Source organism: Lissotriton helveticus, chromosome 8 (assembly GCF_964261635.1).
Source record: "Lissotriton helveticus chromosome 8, aLisHel1.1, whole genome shotgun sequence".
Classification (NCBI taxonomy): Eukaryota; Metazoa; Chordata; class Amphibia; order Caudata; family Salamandridae; genus Lissotriton; species Lissotriton helveticus.
The window spans coordinates 268316997-268335552 of NC_136069.1; the positions used below are offsets into that span (position 1 = coordinate 268316997).

The following is an 18556-nucleotide window of genomic DNA, read 5'->3' on the forward strand; positions in this document are numbered from 1 at the left end:
ACAAACCCTACTAGATGCTTTTCGGGGGTTTATGGACGATAGAGATCTAGCCATAAATAACTCCAAATCATACGTAATGAAGGTGGGGCAGTGCCCCAAAAAACAGTATCCCTTTAAGGTGAACAGTGTTAGAGTACCTATATCCTCGACCTTCTCCACTTGGGTGTACTACTGGATGACCAACTGAATTGGGTCACTCTGCTCAACAAGAAAAGGGGAGAGGTTATTAGGTCCAATGCAGCCTTATTTAACTTTGCGGCTCAAATGGGCAATCGCCCGGTGGCTGCAATGTTGAAAATGTATCAGGCTAAGAGTGTTTCCATAGCTAGTTACGGGAGTGATATATGGGGGTATACCGGACATTGAGGGCCTTCAGGTGATTGAAAATAATTTTTTTAAGCAGCTGTTGTGTGTCCTAAAGGGGACGTAGAACCTGTTGGTTCACGGGGAAATCGGTACCCCATACATCAGAGACATTCTGGCCATGCGTCCCTTAATTTTCTGGCTCAAATGTTGGCTAAATGATCACATTGACCTTACGCACAAAATTCTAAAAGAGATTCTGAGCCTGGACCATATGATTATTATTCCTTGGTTAAAATACCTAAAGGGGTGTTTTAGAGAGCTGGGACGCCCAGAATTGTTTTTAACAACTGAATGTATCACCGGGGAAGATGTGGATCTTGTAAAGAGCTTCTTCATGTTAAGTAAAAAAAAGGAAAGAGAGGAGAAAGAATTGCTAAAGAATAGTGTACGTAAACACCTATTACTCAAGACTTCCATAGGTATGGAACCATATCTACTGTGTCCGGTACCCGCCTACGAGCGCTTCCTGTTAATTAGGTTCAGAATGGATTATTTCCATCTTTTATTAGCTGTTCCTAGAGGGTGCCACAAAGGGAAAGAGCTTGCACCCTGTGGCTGCGACAACATGTCTCCACCGGACCTGTTGCACTTTGTGTTTTTCTGTAAATTTTATGAAATCCCTAGGAGCTTTTGTTTAAAAACTTTGTTAAAAAGTTACATTTTAATCAGTTACGCCCCGCTCTCTATTACCTATAGATGTTAAAACCAGAATGTATCCCTTTCGTGGCTGGTTTTTTTAAAAGCTCGATGAAGTATAGAAAATGTTTGGATCTTTAAGGATTTGGAACATGTACCGTATGATGAATTTGCTTTTAAAAATGTCTTAATTAGTTTTATCATGTTTGCCCCCCACGTACTCTTACTATTGGATAATCAGCAGAACTTTTGTACTGTATACTTGGATCTGTATTTTGTAAGTAATGTGTTTTGTGATTCTAATATGGACATGGAATAGAAATTGTAAGTTGTAACTTTTATGGTTTCATATTGTGTGAACCGAATAAAGTTTATCATATCATATCATAATGGACCTCAACCCATTACAGTTCCCGGTATTTGAATGTTTTTCTAAACTAGTTCCTTAGAATTGCTTTGGGTCAAAATCATGCTGTTCCTTGAAGAAACAGAGAGGGATTCCTAATAGATTTTGACTCCAAATCATCCACATGTTTGGTTTTAAAATACTCAGCTACAACTCGGACTCTTTCGTTACATGGGCATATTCGACAATGAACAACAAGCCTCAGAAGATCTTAAAAACACAAATAATTATGATTTTCCTTTTTCCAAAGCTTAATGCTTGAGTAAATAGAAATCAAAGCCAGGATTTGCAAATGAACACATCTATATGCATTTCATAGCTCTAAAATGCATGTTTATTCATGGGATTGAAGCAAAATCATCTATGTTAATGAAAGATTAAATTCCTTGGAGAAGGCCTGCATCAGCAGTGAAGTAAATATGAATGCAAAGGTAGGGCTTGCATATGCCCTTTTACATTAAACTTTGGCAGCGGTGCTTGGATACACGCTACCATGTAATCAATATAACACTGAGAAGCTGTGCTCTGCTGTTCTGATACTCGGTAGCAATAGTTGCTTAGCAACAGGTGTTCACAGTAAACACATTGGCTGACATACGTTGGTATATACATTATAGAGCTGATTTGCATTGGTTCCCAGGTGTGCTCCTAGAAATCTATGCAAGCTGCAGATTTCTACGAGTTCTCTCTATTTTAACGCCTGGGAATTGTCCAAAGTGCTAGAAACAGTTATCGAGGTGATCTTCAAATACCAATATATGGATATAAAAGCATGGATGTGCCTTGTTCCAATTGACCCATCCATTTGCTGGTTCCCAGTCACTACTATACGGTGAACAACCTTTATAACGCAACTTTTAGCACGCAGTGCTATTACAACGCAGACTTTAAAACGAAAACCATTACAACGCATTACACTGGGGGGCGCTCTAGGATAGGGAATATTTTTAATTTACTATCCAACACCTTCCCTAGTGTCCACGGGGACTGGTGTTGGAATAGTAAATTAAACTATTCACTATCCAGCACCCCCCAGTGTAATGCGTTGTAATGGAATGCGTTTTAAAACTTGCGTTGTTACAGCATGCGTGGTAAAAGCATGCGTTGTAACAACGTACATCCCTACTATACAGGACTCCGATGCCTGCTCAGCCCTCTTAAAACAAGTCACTGCACCATTTACTGAATTCCTCCTAGGTTGTCCTAGTCTTCTTTAGTACAGCCTTTTGTATAAACATAAATTCGGAGAAACCCCCATTCTCATTTGAATGACTTGTTTAGTTGACTGAGTGATGCTTTCTGACCACATTTCCTTGCTCCTACATTTGAATCTCATGAGACAAGTTCATCATTTCTGATATTTTAAGCATCCGCATGTCTCCCTTCCTAATCCCTTTCTATTGTCTCTGTTGAATCTTTGTATTACCATTTAGCAGTAACTGGCATTCCAACTTTCAAAAATATGATAATGTCATTTTATGAATCTTATATAATTTAATTTGATTGCTGTGCTCAGAGTGGCAAGAGCATAAAGAATTATTAAGCATCCGAAGAGTGACTTAGTGAAAAAATGAAAAAATATATATATATATATTTACGTTATTCTTTCCCTCTAAAAAGGCAAAGAAGAGTTAGTGAAACTCCCAAGAAGGGCAACCCTTGCCCTTGTGCATACCCAAAAAGAGAAAAAAATCTTTCTATTTTTAAAAAGGACCCTCACTCACCACTAGTTGGTGACATGCTTCATCATAGGGTCCCCGCTGGGGTGACCAAATGTCTCACCAGCGTGCTACAACGCCTGTGTTACAGCGGAGCAGGTAGGTGGTGTGTGCAACATTGCTACAACTAATATGTGAGTCAAACTGTGAGTGATGTTAAAAAATACTTGGTTGTAACCTATAAATTTTTTTTTTAATAAAGGCCAACCAGTATTAGGTTAAAAACAGTGCAAGGCGGACAATCCAAGGTTCTATGTTATGAGAACCCCTGTCCTTAGTTACAAGTGGTCAACCTGTTTCTGCTGTTAGGGTAGCCAATTAGCTCAGCATTCGTCAGGACCTATATATAAAAAAAGAAGATGTTCCTCCGGTGGTATGCACTCGCTAAGAGTTTTGTTCAATAGTGTTACTCACGGATATTACCCATGGCGGCTCACTAAACTTCACAGGAGCCAAATACTTAATGAGGGACGTGTACCCTCTTCCTGGGCTCAGACGGCACGGGTGATCTTCATTCAGTTCACTGTTCGGGCCGACGGTTAAACTGAATGTAGGTTTTTGGCAGGGAATCACGCGTGTTGAATTTAGACACGGCGTGAAGATCACCCGCGCCGTCTGAGCTCCATGCTCACTGTCCCATAGGACTCAAGCTGCACCTTATAGGAGGTGCAATAGGCTAACACCAGTCAGGGGTTGCTTCTGTTCCTGTCTGAATGGGACCTAACCTAGCAGTTTGGGCTGGACCATTTATTGGAGCGGAGTTAGACTGATTTGCACACCACTTCCCCTTCTATTGTTATTTATCATTTCGAATTCTCGTTTTTTCACTTGTACAGAACTAATCATTGCAGTGAAAACATAAAATGATCTCTCTTTTCGATTCGCATAAATGGAAGTCATAAAGTGCATGGGTTACCAAAGTGCCTGTATACAGATGTCCTGTGGAAGTAGTCATCATGGGTTCCAATGTGCCAACTCTAGGACGGCTCAGGATTTTTTTTTTCTTATTTCCCCGAAGTTTTATACAGCTGAAACTTTACCCGAAATCAGGTATCAGAGCGCTTTACATGAGCACCAGTTACGTTACATGAGGACACATTCATTTTGTTAGGCACAGGGAGATTACGTGATTTGCCCAGAATCACAGGATGTTGAGCGTCAATGCCGAGACTCGAACCTGGTTCCCCAGATTTGTGGTTGACCACCCTATCTATTAGGCTAAATCGATTGCCTTGTGAAATCAATGCCGGTGCTGCCCGCAGTGCCCAAGTATTGGCGCTGTCATCAAAATTGCCCTGGTAGACTTGCTGATTGTCAAGATGAATTTGATTTCATCACTTTCGGGCTGTTAATGGTTGAGTCTGGGTATCTATCCAGCCTAAGTCAACCTGCCTTGACAATCTAGTGCTATCTTCTACATTGTTTGAAATTTACCAGTTTTTAAAATTGCAACAGTCTCTCATAATCCATTGGCTCCAAAAGTAAAGCACAAAGGGAATTTTAGATTTGTTCAGTTCCTGGTGCTCCACCAGCAGACAGTTCTTTTTCAGGACATTTCCCAATTTCTATTCTTTTTCCATCGGAATTACTTCCGGCCGGCTGCACATAGAGCTCCATTTCAAGTACAAACAGGCGTGGGGACAGATGCTTCCCGGTAGTACCCTGTTTTAATGTATTATTTTACAAGAGCGAGCTAGTGTTAGAACTGAAGGTGGTATTGGGGATACCAGTCCTCCCCATCTTGTTAATGCACTGACGTCACAATTGCCCATTCTTCACCCTCCTCCAGCAGGTATGTTCCACAATTGTGTGCAACTGGTGTAACAATGCAGGCCGTGTGTTGTCTGGTGTGTCGTGAATTGCTTTTGTAGTAATGGTACAATAATGGGGTGAACCTGTAAGGTGTGCTCCGTTGTACTTTGTAGGCTGCGCTAACATCACAATCGATGTTCCATAAACGAGGGCACGTGGCGCATGCTTTATATTTTTTTGTGGATGTGATAGACGTGCTGCAGTAGATTTGCAGTGGTGCAAACTTATCTGACCGCCTTTTTAATTTTAAAGTGTTTTGTTTTTATTTTTGGCATATGTGTGCTGTGCTCGATGGGATTTGATTTGTGTATTTTGCGTCGTGTGTGCGTTCTTATGCTTTTTCCACCTGCTTTGGGATACCTTCAGTTAAGGATTCTTTGCGGTTTTGAGACACCTAATCATGCATGTTTGTCCCAGCATTACTGAGTAAATGTAAATGTATTTGAGCTTGTAAAGCGCACTGCTACCCGTCCGTAGGTTTCCTGGCGCTGTATAACTCTGGGGAACCCGTCCTGGCTTTCCCTGTGGGACGGTCCCTGCTGGGAGTCCCCAAGGTGGAGCCAGGCATCCCCGGAATTGATGGGGCCGTTGTGGAGATTAGGCAAGCTAATGCCCAGAGTTGCCGAGTGGAACTCCTGATTAGAGTAAGCACCGAAGCGAGAATTATCGAGTCCGCTGACCCAAGTCCACGACCCTGCCGCGTCGGGAATTGAACCCTGGTCCTGGGCCGACTTCTGCTCCCGGGTCTGCTGCCTCTAACCAGTGAGCCACACTACTCCACCGCTGGATAGCACCCGTGCTAATATCATTGCTGCCAAATGTTCTAGTGTAGACAGAGGTGACTTGCCTCTTTCATTTGTGGTGTTCCTGTACAAGTATGCATCCAGTAAAACCACAAAACCAAAATGGCGGTGTTATTCTTTTTGGTGCATGCTATTTCCAGCTCTGGCTGAGTGTCGATGCTCTATTGTTGGTTTGCCTTTTACTCACCAAATCTTCAGTTTGCATAGATTCAGGACACAGTTTACACAGATGGTCTGCCAGAAATCAAGACGGATAGGATTTTTACTAGGCTTCCTTTGTTTAAAAAAAGTGTGGAATGACCAAACACAGATGTTCTATATGTACCACACGTTTTGTTGAGAATATTATCTACAGTGTGGCATGTGCATTTATAATAGCCCGCCACAAGAGCATAGGCACAAGGTAGAATTTTATATACACATATGTTGGCCAGCAGTTTAGATCCAAGTGAGGGTCTGTCCAATACCTGCAGGTCAAAGAGATTTACGCCTATGGCTATGTGTTGGAAATGGGGTTTGTGGTTGGCAGAATCCACCTCTCTAGTCAGGGCAAGTCAGTTACACACCAAAGATAACCTGTGCCCACCCTCTGGGAGCTTGACACAGAGCAGGCAGACTTATCATCAGAGGCAATGTGTAAAGTGTTTGCGCAACACACTCGTACAGTAACACAATAAATAGACCAGGAAAAGAGTCACTACACCAGATTGTGTAAAAATAGACTGTATTGTACATAACACATGACCAAAAACAAGATAAATCATAAATACTGTGCATACTATGCACTTACCATGATAGTACTCGCTATCCTGAACAATGCAAGGCAAACACGACATATATCAGTACATTAGTGCATGTAATGCGAGTCAAATTATGAAGAAAACACATAAATCACCATGAAACTATAGGGCACAGCACACCTGTGCTCCTATTAATCATTATATGGTAATTGGGATCCAAGTGTAGGGTACAGGAATACCTGCACTCCTACTACATTCATTACGGTAGTCCAGTGTCGGGGGGAAAGCAAGATCAGGACCTCTGTTGAAGGTTCACCCTGTCCTGCCAACAAGATCCAGTGTCCCCAAAACAACAAGATCCAGTGCCCTCAATGTATGTCACAACAAGAGAGCAAGGCACAACACTACAAGATTCAGAAGGGAGACCTTGCTGGGTCCACGCATGAAAAATGAGCAAGGCAACTTCACATGAGCATACGGTGCAGCTGCTGACCAAGGAAGCCTTTCACAGCAGTAAAGCTGCCCTGAGGTTGCAACGTGTCCAGGAATGCTTACTGCGGAGCAGTAAATGACCAGCTGATCTCCCGAGTAGGATCGGCACATTAGTTAGGCTCTCTATGCTGCTGATGCTTGCTGGAGAACACTCACAAGAATGGGAAGAGCACTGCTCCTTCTGAGCTTAGCCAGCCCCCATTGCGTTGCAAAATGCATACTGAGAGTGGCGGTGAACAACTGATCTCTTTGCGGGGAGGTTAAGTGCTACTCTTCGGGTTGATATGCTGAGTTGGAAGTGCTTCGCTTGAAACAAAGAGCACTTAACTCTGCAATCTTTGATGTCCATGAGATCTCCCAACAACAGGGGCAAGCCAACAAGCCCTTGCAGAACACTTGGGGTCATAGCACAGCAGTAGGTAGCAGGCCAGCAACACAAGGAAGGTAGCAGTGTGGAAGTCCCTCCTGCAGCACTGCATACAGAAAGCAGCAGAGTAACACAGCAAAGCAGTTAGCAATGTGTCATGCCCTCCTGGCAGCACAGCAGTTCCTCTGGCAATGTGCAGATGTAAATCCAGCAGCGGCTGGTTACAAGTCCCAAAAAATGTCTAAAATCATGGGGTCAGAGCCCTTGTACTTACACTCAAAATTGTCTTTATTCAAGGGAGAACTTCAAAAGAACCCTAAGCAGGCCTGCCCCATCTCCCACCGGCCAGGGGCCACACCGTTCACCACATCATGTAAGGCTCCTTGATCCCCACAGTGCTGGCTCCATTTAAAAGCTAAGAGTGGGGTAGATGCAAGATCATCTTCTTTAGTAGTATCTTCTGTAAAAAGGGTTTCCTAGGGATGAATACCTTACAAAATGTATCGTGAGATAAGTATTCGCTGCAGGTTACCCACACAAATCTTGGCGGTGTCGCCTCGGCGTTTCAATCTTTGAGGTCAAAACATGATTGCCATTCAAACACCCAATGTTTGCAGCACCCATAAACTGGAACACTGCTGTAGTAAGTGCTATATGAGAAATAAATGTATAATGATGCCTATTATTGACCAAACTAGATTATTATACAATATGACATGAGCGAGAAGGCAGTCTCGCAAGTGATGAACAATGGTGGGGCGAGATCCTGGCTTCGCCTCTTCGCCTGATTGTGTTAAGTCCTGCATTGCACTCGGATGCCCTCTCCCTCAGCAATTATTTAGCCATCATGCACTGGGACAGGAGCAGACTAATTTGCATACAGCCAGGTTCTGAAACTGGGATGATGCAGTGAGCTAAAAAACGGTGTTGGATCTAGCCCTGATCTCTTGACTGGGTGAGAGTTTTCTGCTTAATTCAGAGACTCTGTCCATCACCACCCCTTGTTGTTAATTATTTTGTCCACCCTAAGCGTGGAAGGGTATGCTCAGACATGAGTCCCTTGCTCACTGCACCATCAGGATTCAAGCAAGCCGGGCCGAAGAGGCTGAAATGCCAGAAACCGGTCCCCGGTAGCTTGTTTCCTTTCCAGTGTAAGAATTGGCTTTGTAGTTTGGTTTGCCCTGTTCCCATCATGCACTGGGACAGGAGCAGACTAATTTGCATACAGCCAGGTTCTGAAACTGGGATGATGCAGTGAGCTAAAAAACGGTGTTGGATCTAGCCCTGATCTCTTGACTGGGTGAGAGTTTTCTGCTTAATTCAGAGACTCTGTCCATCACCACCCCTTGTTGTTAATTATTTTGTCCACCCTAAGCGTGGAAGGGTATGCTCAGACATGAGTCCCTTGCTCACTGCACCATCAGGATTCAAGCAAGCCGGGCCGAAGAGGCTGAAATGCCAGAAACCGGTCCCCGGTAGCTTGTTTCCTTTCCAGTGTAAGAATTGGCTTTGTAGTTTGGTTTGCCCTGTTCCCATCATGCACTGGGACAGGAGCAGACTAATTTGCATACAGCCAGGTTCTGAAACTGGGATGATGCAGTGAGCTAAAAAACGGTGTTGGATCTAGCCCTGATCTCTTGACTGGGTGAGAGTTTTCTGCTTAATTCAGAGACTCTGTCCATCACCACCCCTTGTTGTTAATTATTTTGTCCACCCTAAGCGTGGAAGGGTATGCTCAGACATGAGTCCCTTGCTCACTGCACCATCAGGATTCAAGCAAGCCGGGCCGAAGAGGCTGAAATGCCAGAAACCGGTCCCCGGTAGCTTGTTTCCTTTCCACTGTAAGAATTGGCTTTGTAGTTTGGTTTGCCCTGTTCCCATCATGCACTGGGACAGGAGCAGACTAATTTGCATACAGCCAGGTTCTGAAACTGGGATGATGCAGTGAGCTAAAAAACGGTGTTGGATCTAGCCCTGATCTCTTGACTGGGTGAGAGTTTTCTGCTTAATTCAGAGACTCTGTCCATCACCACCCCTTGTTGTTAATTATTTTGTCCACCCTAAGCGTGGAAGGGTATGCTCAGACATGAGTCCCTTGCTCACTGCACCATCAGGATTCAAGCAAGCCGGGCCGAAGAGGCTGAAATGCCAGAAACCGGTCCCCGGTAGCTTGTTTCCTTTCCAGTGTAAGAATTGGCTTTGTAGTTTGGTTTGCCCTGTTCCCATCATGCACTGGGACAGGAGCAGACTAATTTGCATACAGCCAGGTTCTGAAACTGGGATGATGCAGTGAGCTAAAAAACGGTGTTGGATCTAGCCCTGATCTCTTGACTGGGTGAGAGTTTTCTGCTTAATTCAGAGACTCTGTCCATCACCACCCCTTGTTGTTAATTATTTTGTCCACCCTAAGCGTGGAAGGGTATGCTCAGACATGAGTCCCTTGCTCACTGCACCATCAGGATTCAAGCAAGCCGGGCCGAAGAGGCTGAAATGCCAGAAACCGGTCCCCGGTAGCTTGTTTCCTTTCCAGTGTAAGAATTGGCTTTGTAGTTTGGTTTGCCCTGTTCCCATCATGCACTGGGACAGGAGCAGACTAATTTGCATACAGCCAGGTTCTGAAACTGGGATGATGCAGTGAGCTAAAAAACGGTGTTGGATCTAGCCCTGATCTCTTGACTGGGTGAGAGTTTTCTGCTTAATTCAGAGACTCTGTCCATCACCACCCCTTGTTGTTAATTATTTTGTCCACCCTAAGCGTGGAAGGGTATGCTCAGACATGAGTCCCTTGCTCACTGCACCATCAGGATTCAAGCAAGCCGGGCCAAAGAGGCTGAAATGCCAGAAACCGGTCCCCGGTAGCTTGTTTCCTTTCCAGTGTAAGAATTGGCTTTGTAGTTTGGTTTGCCCTGTTCCCATCATGCACTGGGACAGGAGCAGACTAATTTGCATACAGCCAGGTTCTGAAACTGGGATGATGCAGTGAGCTAAAAAACGGTGTTGGATCTAGCCCTGATCTCTTGACTGGGTGAGAGTTTTCTGCTTAATTCAGAGACTCTGTCCATCACCACCCCTTGTTGTTAATTATTTTGTCCACCCTAAGCGTGGAAGGGTATGCTCAGACATGAGTCCCTTGCTCACTGCACCATCAGGATTCAAGCAAGCCGGGCCGAAGAGGCTGAAATGCCAGAAACCGGTCCCCGGTAGCTTGTTTCCTTTCCAGTGTAAGAATTGGCTTTGTAGTTTGGTTTGCCCTGTTCCCATCATGCACTGGGACAGGAGCAGACTAATTTGCATACAGCCAGGTTCTGAAACTGGGATGATGCAGTGAGCTAAAAAACGGTGTTGGATCTAGCCCTGATCTCTTGACTGGGTGAGAGTTTTCTGCTTAATTCAGAGACTCTGTCCATCACCACCCCTTGTTGTTAATTATTTTGTCCACCCTAAGCGTGGAAGGGTATGCTCAGACATGAGTCCCTTGCTCACTGCACCATCAGGATTCAAGCAAGCCGGGCCGAAGAGGCTGAAATGCCAGAAACCGGTCCCCGGTAGCTTGTTTCCTTTCCAGTGTAAGAATTGGCTTTGTAGTTTGGTTTGCCCTGTTCCCATCATGCACTGGGACAGGAGCAGACTAATTTGCATACAGCCAGGTTCTGAAACTGGGATGATGCAGTGAGCTAAAAAACGGTGTTGGATCTAGCCCTGATCTCTTGACTGGGTGAGAGTTTTCTGCTTAATTCAGAGACTCTGTCCATCACCACCCCTTGTTGTTAATTATTTTGTCCACCCTAAGCGTGGAAGGGTATGCTCAGACATGAGTCCCTTGCTCACTGCACCATCAGGATTCAAGCAAGCCGGGCCGAAGAGGCTGAAATGCCAGAAACCGGTCCCCGGTAGCTTGTTTCCTTTCCAGTGTAAGAATTGGCTTTGTAGTTTGGTTTGCCCTGTTCCCATCATGCACTGGGACAGGAGCAGACTAATTTGCATACAGCCAGGTTCTGAAACTGGGATGATGCAGTGAGCTAAAAAACGGTGTTGGATCTAGCCCTGATCTCTTGACTGGGTGAGAGTTTTCTGCTTAATTCAGAGACTCTGTCCATCACCACCCCTTGTTGTTAATTATTTTGTCCACCCTAAGCGTGGAAGGGTATGCTCAGACATGAGTCCCTTGCTCACTGCACCATCAGGATTCAAGCAAGCCGGGCCGAAGAGGCTGAAATGCCAGAAACCGGTCCCCGGTAGCTTGTTTCCTTTCCAGTGTAAGAATTGGCTTTGTAGTTTGGTTTGCCCTGTTCCCATCATGCACTGGGACAGGAGCAGACTAATTTGCATACAGCCAGGTTCTGAAACTGGGATGATGCAGTGAGCTAAAAAACGGTGTTGGATCTAGCCCTGATCTCTTGACTGGGTGAGAGTTTTCTGCTTAATTCAGAGACTCTGTCCATCACCACCCCTTGTTGTTAATTATTTTGTCCACCCTAAGCGTGGAAGGGTATGCTCAGACATGAGTCCCTTGCTCACTGCACCATCAGGATTCAAGCAAGCCGGGCCGAAGAGGCTGAAATGCCAGAAACCGGTCCCCGGTAGCTTGTTTCCTTTCCAGTGTAAGAATTGGCTTTGTATTTTGGTTTGCCCTGTTCCCATCATGCACTGGGACAGGAGCAGACTAATTTGCATACAGCCAGGTTCTGAAACTGGGATGATGCAGTGAGCTAAAAATCGGTGTTGGATCTAGCCCTGATCTCTTGACTGGGTGAGAGTTTTCTGCTTAATTCAGAGACTCTGTCCATCACCACCCCTTGTTGTTAATTATTTTGTCCACCCTAAGCGTGGAAGGGTATGCTCAGACATGAGTCCCTTGCTCACTGCACCATCAGGATTCAAGCAAGCCGGGCCGAAGAGGCTGAAATGCCAGAAACCGGTCCCCGGTAGCTTGTTTCCTTTCCAGTGTAAGAATTGGCTTTGTAGTTTGGTTTGCCCTGTTCCCATCATGCACTGGGACAGGAGCAGACTAATTTGCATACAGCCAGGTTCTGAAACTGGGATGATGCAGTGAGCTAAACAACGGTGTTGGATCTAGCCCTGATCTCTTGACTGGGTGAGAGTTTTCTGCTTAATTCAGAGACTCTGTCCATCACCACCCCTTGTTGTTAATTATTTTGTCCACCCTAAGCGTGGAAGGGTATGCTCAGACATGAGTCCCTTGCTCACTGCACCATCAGGATTCAAGCAAGCCGGGCCGAAGAGGCTGAAATGCCAGAAACCGGTCCCCGGTAGCTTGTTTCCTTTCCAGTGTAAGAATTGGCTTTGTAGTTTGGTTTGCCCTGTTCCCATCATGCACTGGGACAGGAGCAGACTAATTTGCACACAGCCAGGTTCTGAAACTGGGATGATGCAGTGAGCTAAAAAACGGTGTTGGATCTAGCCCTGATCTCTTGACTGGGTGAGAGTTTTCTGCTTAATTCAGAGACTCTGTCCATCACCACCCCTTGTTGTTAATTATTTTGTCCACCCTAAGCGTGGAAGGGTATGCTCAGACATGAGTCCCTTGCTCACTGCACCATCAGGATTCAAGCAAGCCGGGCCGAAGAGGCTGAAATGCCAGAAACCGGTCCCCGGTAGCTTGTTTCCTTTCCAGAGTAAGAATTGGCTTTGTAGTTTGGTTTGCCCTGTTCCCATCATGCACTGGGACAGGAGCAGACTAATTTGCATACAGCCAGGTTCTGAAACTGGGATGATGCAGTGAGCTAAAAAACGGTGTTGGATCTAGCCCTGATCTCTTGACTGGGTGAGAGTTTTCTGCTTAATTCAGAGACTCTGTCCATCACCACCCCTTGTTGTTAATTATTTTGTCCACCCTAAGCGTGGAAGGGTATGCTCAGACATGAGTCCCTTGCTCACTGCACCATCAGGATTCAAGCAAGCCGGGCCGAAGAGGCTGAAATGCCAGAAACCGGTCCCCGGTAGCTTGTTTCCTTTCCAGTGTAAGAATTGGCTTTGTAGTTTGGTTTGCCCTGTTCCCATCATGCACTGGGACAGGAGCAGACTAATTTGCATACAGCCAGGTTCTGAAACTGGGATGATGCAGTGAGCTAAAAAACGGTGTTGGATCTAGCCCTGATCTCTTGACTGGGTGAGAGTTTTCTGCTTAATTCAGAGACTCTGTCCATCACCACCCCTTGTTGTTAATTATTCTCTCCCTCAGCAAAGCACTGATTGAAAAATGTCTTGTCGTGCAAAACATCTGCCCCAGGGTCCACAGCAGCATCCCTGCTTTACCGCTGACCATCTGCCTTCTTTCCTGATACAGCCACCATCTGTATTTGTTCATCTCGTGTTCTATTATATAACCCTTATTCTTTATAATACCAAATGTCATTGTTTTTACCAGTTACTTACTTGGTTGCCGAAGCACTGATGTGCATACTGGAATATGGCGGTATTTGCTGGGTGTCTTTGGTAAAGCCCTTACATCTGTTCTCCCACTGGCCGATGACCATCTGCCTTTGACTCTCACTAATTAGCCGGGGATCAATACGGGGCGCTTGCTACAGACGCTTTTTTAGAGATACATTGCTCTGGGCAGTAACTGCTTGGTCGTATGGATCCCAGGAGGGGAAGATGGTAGATTAGGTATTTGTGGCGTTTCTTTTCACTTCTAACAATACACATTCAGACACTTGGCAGTGGCACGCTTAATGCACTCGGACAGGCACTTTAAGAGAGGTCTGCGTGGCACTCAGGTGTTACTCTGCCGCACTAATTGCATCCACTGAGACTGTATTTTGGATCTTGGAATATTCTTGTTTCTTTTATTAGCAAATAGTTCCAGATGTGATTTGCTCAAACTCTCTGTCTAGGAATGTATCTAGGATGTTCCCTGAATTGGTTTAAGCCAGAAGAATGAACTCTGATCTCAGTAAAGTGAAGGCTTTGAACATCTCCCCTTGGATTCTCGTGCAAGATATTGACAGAATCCAGCTGAATTAAACCAATGGGCAACCACGCCACAGAAACTCTATTTAAGTGTGCAATTTACTTTTGAATGTAAAATTGGCAGCTCGTAATCTAGAATGGTGTGCTCCAGAACGCCAAATAAAGGTTCTCTCTCTGAATATTATATTCGTGCTGGCATTCGTTTGTTTTAGGTAAAAAATCAAAATGCTATACAAGGCAAATTCAGCATCTACAATGCCAATAAATCTGTCCTTCATTAAGCAATGTTTTGCTACTATTTGAAATGGGCAGTAAAAGTTTAAAAGTAATTCAAATTAAAACTGCTACCATATCAAGGCGGCATGGATATGTTTGCAGAGAAACACGCTAAGAAATAACCCATCACAGAAATAAATAAGAAATAAAATTATAGTAGGGAAAAAAGCAGGTTTGGTTCCCCAGCTATAGCAACAAAGTGGATAACTTTTTATGTGGATGTTCGCAAGCAAATCCACGTGTCACTCACCGTGAAGAGAGCCAATGGCTGAAGTGGACCGGCCCACTGACCCATGCTATATGCTGGTGCCTGCAGATGTAAAATGTGAGTGACACTTGAGCAGACCAGTGGGTAAAGAGGGCTGAGCCAAGGTCCCGCTATGTATGCTTTTTAATATGGATTTCTCTGAAAATATGAGAGCAGCTAGACAGCTAAAGTGGTCTCTTGGTCAGACCTCAAATTCAACTTCATCATGTACTTTGGTCATAAAAAACACTTAGAAGTCAATGTCGTTTCATAGTATGTTAATCTTAACAAAAGAATGTATTTCATGCATGCATGCATTCATCCATGAGCCCTTTGAAGCTTTATTGCGATATCTTGGCAAGTGCCGCTTGTGGTGGTGGGGGTGCTTCTGTGCACTGAAAGGCGCTCTCTCAGTAGTGCTGCTAACAAGTATGTGGCGCGGTGACAAATTTGTTAGTGAGCGACAGTCAATGTACCCTTATCATAATCTCCTTCCTGTTTAAAACAAGAACCATACCCAGGGTGCTTGTATGTTATGATTGTTCCAAAGAAGAATTAATTACACGTAGGTTTCCTCCTAGGCTTGTAATGAATATATGCCACAAGTTAGTGCGTCTCCCTTTCCATCTGTTAGAGGAACCAGTTTCCATGGTATCCTGTTCAGTCCAACACTGTAGACACAAAAATAGGCACACACATATAAACACGTTCATTAAATAAATTAAATGGTTACGTTTCTTGGAAATACAGAGCTACGGTATTATAGCATCATGTTCAAAATAAGGTAATTATGTGGTACATGGATTCTGCACTGCTACAGGGGACTTATTTTTGTTTACACACGATGCCTGTCCTCTATTTTGATCACTTGCCCAACTGCTTTGATGCAAACTGTTTACGGAATCCCCTGACTAAGTGGCATTGGTCCATTTTTGCCTGCATAGGTAGTTAAAATCAGGACATTGTATTGTGGGCAGGGCCGCCACATTTTGCAGCACTTTTGATCCGCCATCTTGCAAAGCATTCTAGGTGCAAGAAGGCTATCAACATGTTTGGGCATCCTGTGTGTGTTTGACCCACTCCGTTTCAATCCGTGCCTCACTGCATAAAAGTGAGATCTGTTGGGTTAGGTGACATTGTCTCCATTGTTAAGGGAGGCGGGGCAGTTCAGCAAGCTGAATGCATTGTAGGTACACGCGGCCAGGGGCTTGCCCAATGGACTCTACGCTGATTGTTGCTGAATGTCGATAAGCATGTTTCTAGGTGGTCACTGTTACCAGGGCAGTACACAAGCTGAGAAAATGGACAATGGCTTGCATCAAAAGATGACGCAGGGGATGGTGGTTAAGGTCTAGCTGAAAGGTTGAAGATGGCTTCAACCTGAGATGTTATTCAAAATGAAAAAGGCTGATAGTAGATAGTTCTCTTAGCTAAGTAAGGCAGAGAGCTTGGGCGTTGAGAGAATGTGATGAGGAGTGAGTGCCTATATTTAGAACCTGTAGGCCCGCAGACGACCGGAGGCCGAGGGAGAAATCTGATGTGGTGAGTAGCCTTTTGATACTGATCTTGAAGGTCTCATCTTTAAGTGTTCATCCCCTTAAGTTCTCACAAGGGCATTTCAAGTTTCTGGGAATAAAGCTTAGAAATGAAGGGGGTTTCCAAGAAAACACCCCGGTCTCCGAACCCAGAATCCTGCTAATATGGGACTCGTTAGATGGAGAGCATGGCAAACACATCACCCTATAAGGGGTATTCTCAGACCTCAAGGACAAAGCTACTATTCAGAATGGGAGATGCAAGGAAGGTAAGGGAGGGATGAGGGGCAATATGACCCTTGCTATTGCTAACTTCATAGGCACTTCCAATAATTAATTGGTGAACACCAACACTATATGGAATCAATCTCGGGACCAAAATGGATTCCAGCACTTACTCAAACCAGTAGGCAAGACAAACTTGAGAACAAGTGTTCATTGGCACTTCGTCTAAGCCCCCCAGAAATCTTCTTATTTGGGGACAGCTAAAATATGGAATTTACATACCATGTCCTGCTTCAGAGGTGAAAGAAAAGCAATGCAATAAAGTGTGTCCTCGTACAGGCAGATATCTGACAATTTTTGTGGTCTGTATGAGTGAGCCCAGCAGGAGGCTATCAGCAGTAGGGGGGATTCTTGCAACAAACAACATCCCCATGTCCAAATTCAAGCTATTTGCCTCTGACATTGTGGACGTAAGTGTATTATGTGAGGGCTTTACTGGCACAACTAGGTAAAAGAAGCATGTTACTGTCAGACAGCCACTGGGAGCCCTGTGTGCCTTGAATAAAAGCCTGTTTATCCCCCACAAAAAAACAAAGATAAGGCAGAAAAATATTAAGAAAATGTGCCAAAATACCAGTATATTCCAATGCACATGCATGTAACCTGGGAGGAACCAGGTATAGAATGAGGAAGTATGCTGGGAAAAGTCAATGTCCGCTCTTATGTGTTAGTAGTAGGCACAATAACTGCACACATAACAATTCTGTAATGCACATTCTTTGCAATGCTTCAACAGTGCTTTGACCCGTTTTGTGGTTGAAGTTTCATTTGTAACTCACAAATGAGATGCATTTTTTAAAGCGATGGATTGTCCTGAAAAGGGGGTGTTTGGCCTGGGATCTAGATAGGAATGCCTACTGTGGCTACCTACATGCTTGAGTCTAAGTTGGGAATGCAGGCCGTGGTAGCAGGGACATCTTAAAGATTTTGTGGGCCGCGGGCCAAACATAATTTGGACCCCCAACTTGGAACAGCCCTGAATTTATTATCCATTTTTATCTCATTCGCACCCTCGGCAACTATTGTCTGATCATTGACCACCTTCTTTGTTATCCCCCAAACCTTTAACGGGTCCCCAGTCATTAAGGGGGTCCTCATTTAGTGCAAGGACTTTGAATATGAGATATTGAAAACCTGAAATCCCATTTACATATTGTGCGGGGGAGAGCATCATATTTGCATTATGCCACTGTCAGGAACTATCCTGAAAACTTAATAAAGGGGCCCCTAGAAAGGTGGGGGGCATGGACCAGAGCCACTTTGCCTCCGCCTTAAAACGTCTCTGCGTGGTAGATGTGTTTTCATTAGTCTGATTACTGAGACAAACAACCTTAATAATGTGGTAAAGCTTATGCTGCTGGAGGACGTTTCACGGTCGCTAAGGGGAACCTCTACAGAATTTTGCCAAGCGGTCCTATTAAAGACCGATGGTGGCATCGGATGTTTTTTGTACTCTTTCGTTTCTATGACATATTGGACTGTATAATTATGCACTGATTTTAGATAGATTTCTTCTATACAGTAGCGGAGAGAACTTTATTTTGACACATTAGAAGTACGGTTTGAAGTATTTTGGATGCGCTCATGGGATTATTTGGATTTATTTTTTCCTGAGTCGAAATCACGCCATCAATGGTGCCATATTTCTATCAACTTCAAGTTCTCATCATCTTTGAAATTAACTACATTTGCAGAAGCCCTGAAGAAGTCCCCCTGTTGGGACGAAACGCGCCGGCTGTATGGTGCTTCAACCGTGTTTTTTTAAATAAAAGATATCTAAATGAGGAATGTCATCCTTCGTGACTCATTGAACACTATATACTAAATGTTAAAGGCGGTGCACCCTTGCTGTTGTGGTTTATGTATTGAGTTCCTGAGGGAATTAGCACTGTTGCAGTGGGTGCTACTCGGTGTGCACACAGTGACCCATTGATAAATTA

At 44.4% G+C, this 18556-nt stretch overlaps 1 protein-coding gene across 6 annotated transcripts in view; it reads left to right on the forward strand.

Annotated features, from left to right (window-relative positions):
• Positions 1–18556, forward strand: part of GRIA4 (glutamate ionotropic receptor AMPA type subunit 4) — a 933658-nt gene that overhangs the window by 236692 nt on the left and 678410 nt on the right. The window lies entirely within an intron of this gene.